Below are 14,682 nucleotides of genomic sequence, written 5' to 3'. Positions count from 1 at the left end.
CAAAATATTAATCTAGCCTTCAATACTTAAATGTTGTCTAATACATTTTTATTTGACTAATCAGTTGATAAATTTTTAACATTTCAAATAGATTGATCTTGGTGGCAACCCGTTGCGCATATTAGTTGTTAGAACTATTAATAGAAACTCATACAAATTTTTGGTTTCTTTAACTTGGCGACCAAGAAATATGTTTGTCATCTGGGTTTCATCCAAATACATTTCCATTCCTTCTAATTATCCATAATCCTAAGGCCTACCATACACGTTCCGTCCCGGACTGAAGGCCGAGCCTTGAGACCGGAACTGCACAGTTTGGCCGGAGTCGTGACCTCCCCACACACGCTCAGTCCGGAACTGCACAGTTTGGCAGGAGTTGTCTTGCCTCCTCTTGGTCTAACAGAAAGTTAAGCTCACTGAAGTACCACTTTTGTGAAGATTTTACTTTTTAACTCTTTTCTAAATGCACTCCGTAAGTTGTTTATTTTTTCACCACAGTGTCCTTTGTTCTTTTTGTGTCAGATTTGTTCATAAATCTAATAACTCTTTATAAGCTGCTTCCCTCATGTACCTGTTGTGGTATTCTTTGCTTATTGAAGTAAAAAAGTCATGTGCACGTGCGATAATGCTGAAAATGTGGTGGGAGGGGGGAAGCAGCACTGTCTTGGACTGCGGGATTCGCCATACACGTTCAAATCGGCCTCAAGGCCGGGCCTGGCCGGATGTGTTTCACATCCGGCCGTCCGGCCAACGTTCTGCCTGAAGGAATCGACATACACGTTCAGTTTTTCCTTCAGTCCAGGACTGTACAGTCCGGGACTGAAGGAAAACCGGAACGTGTATGGTAGGCCTAACCGTCGCACTTATCAACATTCACATGTCATTATTTAGTCTGTAAGAAATGCTTCAAGTCAAAGTTGAGTGGTTCTGTCTCGATAAAGTATAAGAAAATATTAAAAATAAACGTGGCGACGACGATTTATACAATCTTGTTTCCAACTAAAATCTATCAATCACTTGTATGGTGTGATTTTTACATCAAAACATATTTCGGTTCATTTCCCTTTCTAAATCCAAACAGGTTTAACTTACTGTCAGAATATACTTATATTTTACACCTGATCTTCGATGATGCATTAATGTTAAAAAAATCTAATATGTAAAGTCGAGATTTTACAATTTTTGACGTATCAACACATACAGTTCAAGAGTTCAAAGTTATAATTGCCAAGGCAATTTTACAATTGAAAATTATCACACATTTTTTTTCTTGAAACAACTTAAGTAATTTTTTTGTTGGACTATTAATTAATTTTTCTAATAACACCTATATGAACTAATAATATATTGGTACCTACAACATTGATAATGAACTAAAGTTGATCAATACAGTTTTTAGAAGCTTAAACAAATTGGCATTTTTTTATTTCCATTAGTGATAGAATATCAGAATGTCAGTTTACTTTCTACAATAGATTAAAATTTAAATCGCCAACGTTGCTAGGCTGGATGAACAGAACATAAAAAAAGCAGTTTCAGTCTTTGATGTAGACATGATTGTGTCAAGTTACAGCTCAAGTTAAACACACAGAAAATTTAAACTAGATAGATCCACATTATTCTGTTTCAAATACTGTTGTGAATATGATTATTCACTAAGTAAATTATTAACTACCATTATTAACTAATTATAGTTTGACATAACTATTCTAATAATGCTATGTTTGAATTTTTTCAAGACGATAGAAGAAGTGTTAAATCATGTTTGTATTATTTTTTTCTTTAACAACACCGCCTTCATAAAAAAAGTTTACATGAAAAATCCATTTGATAATTTTTCATTCGCTTATTATTAAAACATAAATTTTACATGTATTTGACTTCCTAATGTGGTTTTGTAACCACAAAATCTATTCAACCCCCATCTTATGCTAGGTTCGGCCTTGATAACCAATATAGTCTTAGTCCCTACAACTTCGGTTAATCAGGAGGGTACTGTTTTTGAATAAAACCTAATAATGTAATGTGTTAAAAATAGAATTGTTTTATGCTTCAATGATGTCTGAGAGATCACAGTTTTATTTCTCTTTATTCAATTTTACAAATACATTTTTAATTACTTCGTCAATCCTCAAATATTGGAGAGGAACCTAAAAATGAAATAAATTTTCAAAGCCAGAGGAAAGAGTGTTTGGCTGGAGAAGAGTTGTTAGTCGTTAACGTTACATTACCAGAAACTGTGACTGATAAGAATTTGGAAGACTGCTGTCAACCCACAAACAAAATTTACCTAATTCGCTTCAAATAATCTGAATAAATAGTTTATTCAAATGTTTTGACTTTGGTGTTATACAGGTACCAATTTTGTTCATTAATCTGTAGTGGGCTAGGCTGGGTCAGTTTATTTAAAATGTGACAAAGATACATTTTTGTTTTTTGATCTTAAACTTCTTTGTGATGTATTCTTTTGGGGGCCATGAACCTGACCAGTGTCATTAGTACATTATTGTATAATGATTATAATCTTATTTCCTAATGTTATTTAATCATAAAATGTATTTAAGACATGATAAACTGACTGTCTTAAACAAATACTGGTGTAATGCCAAAGTACCCAACATTTCATTTATTTTTGTTGTTATGATACCTACTTAAAATATGTTGGACTACATATTCTGATCCATCTGTACGTACTTTGAAAATAAAATTATAAAAATGAAATTGAACCAATGTAAATCTAGTTTCTGTTTAACTGGTCAGAGCTTTTGGCATATACCAATCATAATCAACGTTAAACACATTTACATTCTGGGCTAAGATTAATACTAACTTGTGATAGTATTTTAGAATATTTCAATTTATTAGTTCTACTTACATAGTAAATGGTTTGGTAAGACGTGTGTGATCAAAAGAGCACTGATATGCCTCATTGCGTGACGTTTGCGACGGAGGGGAGAATCTTGTTTTTCTTTCTTGGCAGGGCCAATTTACATTAGTACATTTAATTCAAGTAAAAAATTAAGATTTTTGCGACTGGGTACACGATGCATGTACTTGTGTTTCCATAAGAAACATCAGTAATGAACGGTCATTTGCAAAGTTGACAATAATGTACTTTCATAGTAATTATAAGTTACTGGTTTATTAAATGCAATAGTAAAATCTTACCATAAACAGATTGTTAAAATAAACTTTTTTTAAAATTGATTTCATATTTTGATTTGATAGGTATGAAGCAAACAATACTCTTTTTTTGCTGGTTTTTTAAATCTTATATTTACTAAAGGTATTCTTTTATTCTTCTAGTGCGGAAACACATTTAAACGATTATAAATGCAACCGTGTTGGTCATGAAACACAGAGAGTGTCTACCACACACTTTAGGAATGTACCCTTTTGGGTACACATTAATAAAAAAAACATTAATGACCCAATCGAGCGCATAATGTCTTAAACTCGTTAATCATTTTTATGATAAAAATTAAAAGGAATATTTTACCACCACCCTATGACATTTATAATGGTATATTACGTTACTAGCCTAGTAAGTGGTGTTTTACCGTATGCAGGGTGCAGGATTTTCGTGAGTGTACGGTAAAGCTTACCGGGCGAGTAACGTACGATACTTAACATATCACACTACACAGAAAAATTAGTACATTTTAAACTCATAACACAATTTATTTAAGACATAGCATAAATTATAGTATTTTTATATTTCAGAAAACAAAATAGACAAACAAAATTTACCTAATTCGCTTCAAATAATCTGAATAAATAGTTTATTCAAATGTTTTGACTTTGGTGTTATACAGGTACCAATTTTGTTCATTAATCTGTAGTGGGCTAGGCTGGGTCAGTTTATTTAAAATGTGACAAAGATACATTTTTGTTTTTTGATCTTAAACTTCTTTGTGATGTATTCTTTTGGGGGCCATGAACCTGACCAGTGTCATTAGTACATTATTGTATAATGATTATAATCTTATTTCCTAATGTTATTTAATCATAAAATGTATTTAAGACATGATAAACTGACTGTCTTAAACAAATACTGGTGTAATGCCAAAGTACCCAACATTTCATTTATTTTTGTTGTTATGATACCTACTTAAAATATGTTGGACTACATATTCTGATCCATCTGTACGTACTTTGAAAATAAAATTATAAAAATGAAATTGAACCAATGTAAATCTAGTTTCTGTTTAACTGGTCAGAGCTTTTGGCATATACCAATCATAATCAACGTTAAACACATTTACATTCTGGGCTAAGATTAATACTAACTTGTGATAGTATTTTAGAATATTTCAATTTATTAGTTCTACTTACATAGTAAATGGTTTGGTAAGACGTGTGTGATCAAAAGAGCACTGATATGCCTCATTGCGTGACGTTTGCGACGGAGGGGAGAATCTTGTTTTTCTTTCTTGGCAGGGCCAATTTACATTAGTACATTTAATTCAAGTAAAAAATTAAGATTTTTGCGACTGGGTACACGATGCATGTACTTGTGTTTCCATAAGAAACATCAGTAATGAACGGTCATTTGCAAAGTTGACAATAATGTACTTTCATAGTAATTATAAGTTACTGGTTTATTAAATGCAATAGTAAAATCTTACCATAAACAGATTGTTAAAATAAACTTTTTTTAAAATTGATTTCATATTTTGATTTGATAGGTATGAAGCAAACAATACTCTTTTTTTGCTGGTTTTTTAAATCTTATATTTACTAAAGGTATTCTTTTATTCTTCTAGTGCGGAAACACATTTAAACGATTATAAATGCAACCGTGTTGGTCATGAAACACAGAGAGTGTCTACCACACACTTTAGGAATGTACCCTTTTGGGTACACATTAATAAAAAAAACATTAATGACCCAATCGAGCGCATAATGTCTTAAACTCGTTAATCATTTTTATGATAAAAATTAAAAGGAATATTTTACCACCACCCTATGACATTTATAATGGTATATTACGTTACTAGCCTAGTAAGTGGTGTTTTACCGTATGCAGGGTGCAGGATTTTCGTGAGTGTACGGTAAAGCTTACCGGGCGAGTAACGTACGATACTTAACATATCACACTACACAGAAAAATTAGTACATTTTAAACTCATAACACAATTTATTTAAGACATAGCATAAATTATAGTATTTTTATATTTCAGAAAACAAAATAGACAGTTGCAATTAGCTGTTTATTTCATCAGCTGACTAAGTGTATGGTTTTTTTTACGGTGTACTGTTTTATTTGTACATTGTGTTACTTTTCCGTGTGTAGGCACGGCAAAGGGAAACTTTCCAGCCTATCAATACTGATGGAAAAGTACATTTTTCTGTGTGTAGTATGATGTAAATATATTTCCTGATTATCAGTTCAAGCTATGTAGCAAAAAATTTCGGCTAAGAATGTGATGTCTATATAATCAGTTTCTTTTGTTTCTTACATTCAACAAAAAATCAGTTTCTTACATACAACAAAAATCACAATTACAATTAGTTTAGACTACAAATTAACACTTATACGAGTATATACGGGGTGAAAAAAAAGTCGAGGGACAGTGTAATATTTAAGAAAGTAATCAAGATAGAGCTTCAAACTTTGGTACACAGTTACTGGGCATCAAAATGATCTTCACACATTATTCAGTGATGTGCTTACCTCCTCAGGAAACGGCCCGCTAGGAGTCGGAAGGAATCTTAAATGTAAGCATAGGTTGATATGCACATCAAATTAAAGGCCTTTATTATTAGAATATAAAGCCGCAAATTTAAACTCAAACAACCGAGTCAAAAATGGCAGTCATATGCATACGTTTATGACTTTCTCCCAACTTTTAGAGGGGAACTACCGTGAGCCGTAATGTTAATAGCATAGAAAATGCAATGCATCTTTGAATAGCTGTCATTTTGGACTCGGTTATCCATTGGAGTTCGGGTTTGCAGCATTTTATTTTACAAACAAAGACCTTTAATTTTATAGGCATATTAACCTTTGCTTACATTGAAGATTCTATTCTGACTCCCAGCGGGCCGTCCCCCTGAAGAAGTAGTGCATCTTTGAATGTGTTAAAATTATTCTAATACTCAGTAACTGTGAACCAAGTTTTGAAGCTCTATCTCTAATAATTTTTGAAATATTTAACCGTCCCGGGATTTTGTTTTCCACCCTGTTAGTAAAACAAAATAATATATGAAGAAATTGTTTTATGAATTTTTTACCTACTTGAATTCAATAAATGTGATGTGGAAAGCGAAAAGGGCCTCTTGTCGGCAATGCAAAATGTTTAGTACAGCCCATATAAGTAATTAAGGTCGAAAATATTGAAATTTGGTTATAATCAAAATATTGATTGTTATACCTCATTTAACATAAAATAGGACAGTATTGGTTAAAATATGGAATTGATGATGTAAAGGGTAGAAGTAAATCATTTTGTTAACCTCTGCATGGTCTGAGAAAAGGTACCTCTTGTCGCTCAATGTTATTTCGCAATAACAACAAGAGGTAACATTTCTAATATTCACTTTATAAACAGATTTTAGTCCAAAAAAATGAATTGTCCTGCATTCTAGTGGAAATTTAAAAAACTAAAACATAGTTCAGTTTACAGAGAACAAAATAACTCACAAATTTTGCGGTCCCAACAAGAGGTACCCGTTTTTATGTTTTGGAAAAATAACATAGTGCTGACAAGAGGTCCCTTTTCTGAAATGTGATTTTCACAACATTCTTCGATAAAAGAAACTGCCGTGAGTTGAGACAAAAATTGGTATTGCCTGGACACTATGAGCTTTCTTTAGATACCAAAATCGTTTTTTAAATGACCCTTTTCTATTAAAAAAATTTCAAAGTCCTATAACTTTAACAAATAATAAATAAATAAAAATATATATATATATAGATGCATGGGATTTCCGCCAAGTTATTCGAATTGATAAGGAATTCAAATATGTATATATAAAATTAAAAATTTACGACAAGAGGTCCCTTTTCGCTTTCCACATCACAAATTGTGAATAACAGAATTGATAATGCCCCAACAATCGTTGCAATAGTTTAAAGTTCATGTCTTCTTTAATACGTTTGATTTTATTAATTCAGAGATTTTAGAGTAAATAATAGATGGTTTGACGTTCGAATCCCAAATAATACAATCTGCCAAGAGTTTTTAATTCCAAACACTATTTTATTCTTGTAAAATATTCTTTTTACTGGACAGTTCAGGTTCTACATTGCTCAACAACTCTTTAAACTTAGATAGAGTTCAAACATTTATTAAGCTTTGATTTTCCTTTGTTTATAACAGCTATTAGTTTTGTTCATTTTCAATTGTTGCACAACTTCTACACAATTTAATATGAAATTTAATTCTTAAGTATGTAAAAGCAATGTCATTTGAGTCATTTTGTATAATAATTAATATTTAGAACAAAATGTAACTTGTTTTTTTCTTCAAAAAGGTGACCGTCAATTTCTAGCTGGTTGCCAATGCCAGCCTTATACCTGTAACAAGAGCATCTAATCATCACAAGTGCATGTATATCAAGATGAGAGATTTCATGGTTGCATAGAAAAATAGATATACATCAGGTCTTGTAGGTATTTTGTCTCTCGATATAAACTCTGTTTCTCTCATTGTCTGGGATTGTTTTTTAAACAAAAGTACTTTCATAGAAAATCTCATAGAATGTTCAAAATATAATTCAGTTCTCCATTCTCTATTATGGCAATCAAACATGAAAACACTTATTTTGCCTGCCTTCTTACTTTGTGATGCTAATTTAAGATAGTAATCAGTGAAATGTTTTACTTTGTCTTTTCCACTTTATGAACTGATACTTTGGGAACAAGCTTAAAACAAATCATGCTTCCACTTTATACATTAGTATAAAATTAAAACACACAAACTAACACATATCTGATTTTGTTCATGCATTTATTTATGATTTGTTCAGATACAACTGAACTCAGCACTTGCCTTTTGCAAGATTAACTCTGCTAGTAATTTCATTTTATGAGACTTGGTATCTTGTATTTTTCATATAAATTATTAAAAAATGACTGTATGGTGTCATAAAAACTTGTGCTCTTATGGTTGACATAAAATTGTGATTTTAATTTTTTTTCAACTGATGCTGGTATTTTTTATCATTCCCTATTTTCCCATTTCGTTGTAAGGTAAGAAACCAAGCTTTATCATTATTAAGATTCATTTTTATTAAAAATAAATTTTAAAATTTAGACTAACAAACAAATACCTAGTTTACATGACACATTTGTAGTATTCATTTAAATTCTTTCGATACGAGAACAAACACTTTTCAAATCAGAAGGAAATGTTGTAACAACTGTGGAAAATACACAAAATTTGTAATTTTAACAGGTCACTAAGTTCTTTGTTATGTGTAACTCACAAGAAATACAAACTCAATTACAAACTTTCATAACAAATAGGTATTTTAAGTGTTTGGATTTACCACGGAATATTCAATAACATTTTGATTTTAGCTATGGATAAAACACATTTTTACTATTAACAAACTGCTGTTAGTAGTTTCATTATTTCTTACATGAATTAGTAGCGCAGACTTCCATGAAATAAAAAGGCAAAATATTAACCAAAAATGAAATTATTATCTTTTGCTAATTAAGATATAATGTACTGTACTTTGAATCTCTTTATTTTATAATCCTCAAATCACTTATTGTTAACTTACTAACATCTTAACTACTTACTACATTACTTACTATTAGATCAACATTACCAACCAAAGAGAATCTCCAATGCATATAATGGAAATGGTATGTTAAAAGCTTTGGATATTAGGAAAATCAAGTCATTAATTTCTCCCTACTTAATTTTTTCATGCGGTTACTAGCCTGTACAGGTAACACAGACACTGTTATATTTTATTACTGCAATAAGGATTGGAACAGAAGTCTCCAGATTCCCAGAAAAAGTTGTTTAAAATGGTTTAAGACAACCAGTTTAAAATTCTAGGTAGAGTTTGGGGTAAATAAACCTCTTCTAGTTGTCTGGTTAGATGGTTTATTTGCCTTGAGTCGGTTAACAGAGGGCCTACTCCGGCAAATTATATTTGGAGGCTATTCAAATTTTATTTTTATATTCACACCTCAGATTCTGCATTTAGTCTAAAATAAACGGTATCAGCAATCTGACTCATACTTTTTCCCATTAGCTAGTAAACAACCTTTATCATGGGTACAGTATTCGCAGCTAGTCTGGGCGTGCGGCCGCACTATGGTTGGGGGTGTCTATTGCTCATTTCCAAAAACATCTGGCCCACACGGCAAGCTGTCAGTGCAGCGGCTGAGGGTTGTGGGCTGTGGGGGTGAGTGAGCCGTAATTCTCAGGACGGGTAGTACACTAGGGTCCGCGCCCAGACTAACTGCGACTACTGTAAGCGGTGGGAGTATTTTATAGGGAACACTATTTTGTTTGGAATTAGGGAAGGACCATAAAAATCTAATTTTAATCAAAACCGGAATACGATTTTCCTTTATTTTATGGGCCTATATCCACTGAAACTAAAAAAAAATTGACAAAAACAATACTTTCTCCATATACTATGGTTTAGGGGAAAAACAGTGGTATTAATAGAATTTGCTTTTAAGAGCATGTCATAAACATAATTTAGACTCGTGGACCCCATATTTATCAGATATGGTTTGGCTTTCATATCAATTAGGTATGGTAATAGGTTCATATTACCTGATAAAGAGTTTAGTTGAAACCATCAAATAAATAATATGGAACTCAATATTGCAAAAATAGATCTCCTGCCATAGAGCCAAATACAAATCCAAGTATGGCACCCAAGTACACCCCCAAATACAAAGCCGGGGTTGAAGTCCTGATTCTCTGTGTTGTGCAGCCCAGTTAATCCTCCAGGAAATGCTAAAGACTCCATAGTTTGAGACTACTCCACACCCATATGACTGATTCTCTGTCATTCCTCTGTTGAATTTCCAATCATGACACTATACCTAGGTTGGTGCTGGGGTTTAGTAATATAATTAATTTGAGTTCATATGGTTAAACCTGTAAAATTTAATAGCTTGGAACAAGTAACATGTCAGCTGCATGGCTGCATCCTATGTCCATAAAATTTCACAGTGTCTGTCTTAATTACATAATAAAAAAAAGACATATTATTGTACATATTTAATTAATTAAAATGGCCACCATTTTCCAATATGGCGACTAGCTTAGACATCTTTTATTGAACACCTTAAACTTTATGATGGTTTTAGAATGTAAATGCAATTTTAAAACGTTTTCATTCATCACATTTTTTTTCTCTTATGCTACTTCAGAGCTTTGTACATTCTGGAGTCCCTGAACAAGTAAGTTTGGAGAAGAAATGCTAAGAGTAAATAAGTCTTTTAAAATTGCATCTACTTCTAACAATATCATAAAGTACAGGATGTTCCATAAGAAATGTTAAAGTTAGCATCCATAGAAAAATGGATTCATATCAAGTTAAAAAGTAGGGTATATTGGAGAAAAATCAGTAAAATTTACATCAGTGCATTCTGTTGCTGGCTCAATCCAACTACATTCATCCATTTTGATCCTAAAACTGGCGACAGCTTTAACATGGGTTTGATTTGGTTTCTTTTGCCGTTTGGTTTTTTAAAGTCACCATAACTAAATGGTATGACAATAAATGAGTTGTAGCTTTGTCGCAGCAGGGAATATCCAGCTTGCAGAGGATGGGATGAAAATATAAAACAGTTTATCAAAGTGCCTCACAGAGGCAATCAAGCTTTAATGAAAGTTTGGGTGGTGTCGATAAGCTTGATTATTTAAATTCTATTTACAGAACTTTTATCAGAACAAGGAAATGGACCTTAAGAATGATTATGATCATACTGTTGACTTGGCAATTACCACAGTTGGTTAGAGTACATGAAAGATGCCAAAGCAATAAACTTGCTGAAGAAAGATACTCTTGATCTACACTTCAGGCAACATGTTTCCCAAGCCTAAATTCTGTGTAACCAGAGCTGAGCAACAAAAAAGAGGACACGACCATCATAACAAAAACCACCAACTCCTTATCCTTGTCCACCAAGGCTTGAATTAAATGCAGAACCACTTCCCATTGTTGATGTGCGGACAGGGTCGACCATCTTCCCGAGTTTGATGACAGCAAGGATGGACAACGATGTAAAAATGGCAAATGTCTCTTTTTATTGTTGGAAGTGTAAAGTATTTTTGTGTATATTGCTATAAGACTTTGAACATAAATAATTGTTTATATTGCTATAAGACTTTGAACATAAATAATTGTTTATATTGCCATATGACTTTGAACATAAATAATAGTTTTTAATATATTTGTGTCAGTTATTTGTCCATCAACATGTTATATAATTAAACCATAAAAAGGATAGAATTTAATAATTTTCTTAATTGTAATAAAAAAGTGTGACTGAAATAGATAACCTACTTATTTTTCAAATGTAAAAAAGTTAGGATCAAGTGTAAGTTAAGATTTAATACTTTTTCGCAACCGCCACATTACACTGATTTAAAGGTCTTTTCACGTAAGGATTTGGTCCGGAAAACAACTGATTACCACCAGCATAATTATAAAAGTTTTTTAATTAGACAAGTCCTACGTTGGTAGGAATAAATAACGGATTTGTACCGTTTTATACAGTTAGGTTAGTTTAGAGTAATATGGTGAAAAATATTGTTCATCACTCGTCCAAAATGTGTTTACCTAAACACGATCAAGTACATAGCAGTTGAAAATGGTTTTCAAACCAGTTTAGTACACAAATTGGTTTTTAAACTGTTGAAATAAACCACAAATTAAGTCAATGGATAGAAAAGAAAACCTAATTCTTAGCAATTTTTGGTTCACATATTAGTAACATAATTAAAAATATCACTGTTCAGTATTTCGTATAAGTCTCTGATGTAATATTATTTGTCAGGCAACTCAGCACTGCTTTATTTCAATTTTCTATCGTTATCCCTTCCACAGAGATAGAGAGAGGTCCCATTATTCTATAACATTACTTGCTTAGAGGGGTCTAAGTATTCCCTCATTGGTAAACTAAAATATAGCAATAAATTTATTGGTCGAGACGGTCATGTGGCCACTGGACGCGTCCATTCCCGAAACCCACAAGCATCAGTCTTTCGGAAAAGCTCCTTGATCTTGATGTAACACTCCCGTTCATCAAGTCTCTATTTTTTGGTCGGTTGATTCAGGACAGTTCCCTATTAACAGTGTATTGTAGCCTACTTAGGCCCCATATTCTTTATTTCGTGTCACACATAATTGTATTCTATGTTTTTAAATTATATTTTTAATTGTGTATTAGCTCCCTGAAAAGTGATAGCACCTATTCAACGTGAACTTCTTGTGCGGCTTCCGTGAACGCGTGTGAACATTACCTACAATAACATTTTCTTGAGCTCATATAAACTAACCCGTCGTTTCGACATTAAGAAAAGTGTTTAGATTGGACATTCTCTTCTCTTCCCATCACACGTCTGGACATTGTACCTCCATCGTCTTCCCCAACAGCTCATCCAGTTCATGGAGTGGGTATCGGCCAAAAACACTATTCGTTCAAATTTTCGGTAACATATTTTGTTTTGTGAGTTCAGCTAGTTCATGGGTTAGAGAGATGATTTTTGCCTTGAATAATTCCTTAATTAATAGCATTTGTTGTAATTATAAGTTGTTCAAACTATTCAACTTTTCTATTGGAGGTGACACAAAAGTAAACAATGAGTGAAATCTATGCAATGACGAACTATCCTCGGTTAGCGTCAACTCACCATCACCCGGTTGCACCTCCCCGGTCTCCAGGTCCTTGGTCTTGTGATTTCTGGTTGTGGGGCTACTTGAAGAGCAAGGTTTTCGCCACAAAACCCCAAACTATTGCAGATCTGATGAACAGCATCCTTAAGAAATTGCCAAAACCCTAGGCCCATGATACAAAGGGTGATTGCGAGTTTCCAAAGAAGATTGGTTGCATGCTTGGATTTCGGTGGACATCATATGAGGATGTCATATTCCATAAGTAAAAATGGTTTGATTAACCCCGCAAAACAAACATTGCTTAGATTTCCCTTATTATTTATTTTTTATGCCACCTCCATTAGAAACGTTGAACTGTTTGACCAACTTATAATTACAAAAAATGATATTAATTAAGGAGCCATTCAACACAAAAATCATCTCTCTAACCCATGAATTAGTCGAGCTGTCACGGAACAAAATGTTAGTGGTTGTTATGGACCACCTGTTATGGATGCCTACCAAAGTTAGTCTGTACTACATATTAAAAGTAGTTGAGACAATTAAGAATCATATTGCACTCAAGGAGATGGTTTATTAGTATAACAATATGTAATAATAACAGACAAGAAAAGTTCAGCAAGAATAACTCTTATTGTGATAAGCTTTTTCATTTACTGATCATGACAACTAGGCCTACCTAATATTATAAAATTTGTCTGCAGTTTTAAGGACAATAGCCAAATAATAAACATTTTTTTAAAATAACAAATAAAAACGCATCAATAAAAAGTACCTCAATCGTTTACCATAGTTGTCATAGGAATGAATATATTTTCTTGAATGACTACACAAAAGATGTAAATTCCGAGGAAGTCTCAACACAAGCACTTTTTACTTCAAATCATTAATTAAACCTCATATTGCATGTAACTTAATCATGAAATATGTATCTCACACACTTATAATAGAATTTACAATTTGATTTGTAATTTCATACAAATTGATTCATTTAATATTTACAAAACACTTAACAACAACACAAAGATAAAACAATCACAGCTGTCATACTTTCTTAATACATCTTAGAAGTCTGTAAAATTATTTGCGTGTAACAATTCCAAGGATCTTTAATCCAGATTTGAAACTAAGAAACAAGTTGATTTGTGTACATGCACGAAAAAAGCTATAAAACTAAAATGTGTCTAACAAAATTAAATATTTTGACTTAGTTAACAAAGAAAACTAATAAGACATACCAGACTGACAAGCATGTATCAGACTATAATTATATAAAACCACATTTTGATTGTGCAGTTACCAACACGTTCAATATTCAACTCCTAAATTGATCAGATAAAAAAAAATAGTTGCTTTAAAAGTATCACAAAATATCTTGATCAAATTGAACTAATGTACTGCTGAAAACAGGGCCGGATATAGCGTTTTGGTGCCCATAGGCCCAATAGTTTTTCCGCCTCTAAATCTAGTTAAATTTACTTTCCAAAACACCATTCCACAATACAATTTTCACATTGCAAGCTCTTTGAAGAATTTACTTGGTTCTGGCTTTCACAAAATGTCGCCTTAATCACGTTTAGCAGTTTTATGTATCAAACAGTGAGCTCACGTTTGTGGGACTGAAACAAAACTATCTAACCAGCTGCAACAAAGCTTGACCATTGCTGCTGCCGTAGTTTCTTCAAATTTCAGGCACAAACATAAACTCCATATAGTATGTGATAACATAGATTAAACACCCGCTCTTAGTAGATTTGTCATACTTATGCATCAGTTGAAGACAATTCTTGTTATTTCAGATGTTATTTAAAACCTTGTTTTACCAAATAAAGCTATTTAGGCCTAATCAAAAAC

This window comes from Macrosteles quadrilineatus, unplaced genomic scaffold (assembly GCF_028750875.1).
Source record: "Macrosteles quadrilineatus isolate MER2022 unplaced genomic scaffold, UCM_ALF_1.0 Scaffold_7__1_contigs__length_78375512, whole genome shotgun sequence".
NCBI classification, from domain to species: domain Eukaryota; kingdom Metazoa; phylum Arthropoda; class Insecta; order Hemiptera; family Cicadellidae; genus Macrosteles; species Macrosteles quadrilineatus.
Note: the sequence above shows the minus strand (reverse complement) of the source record.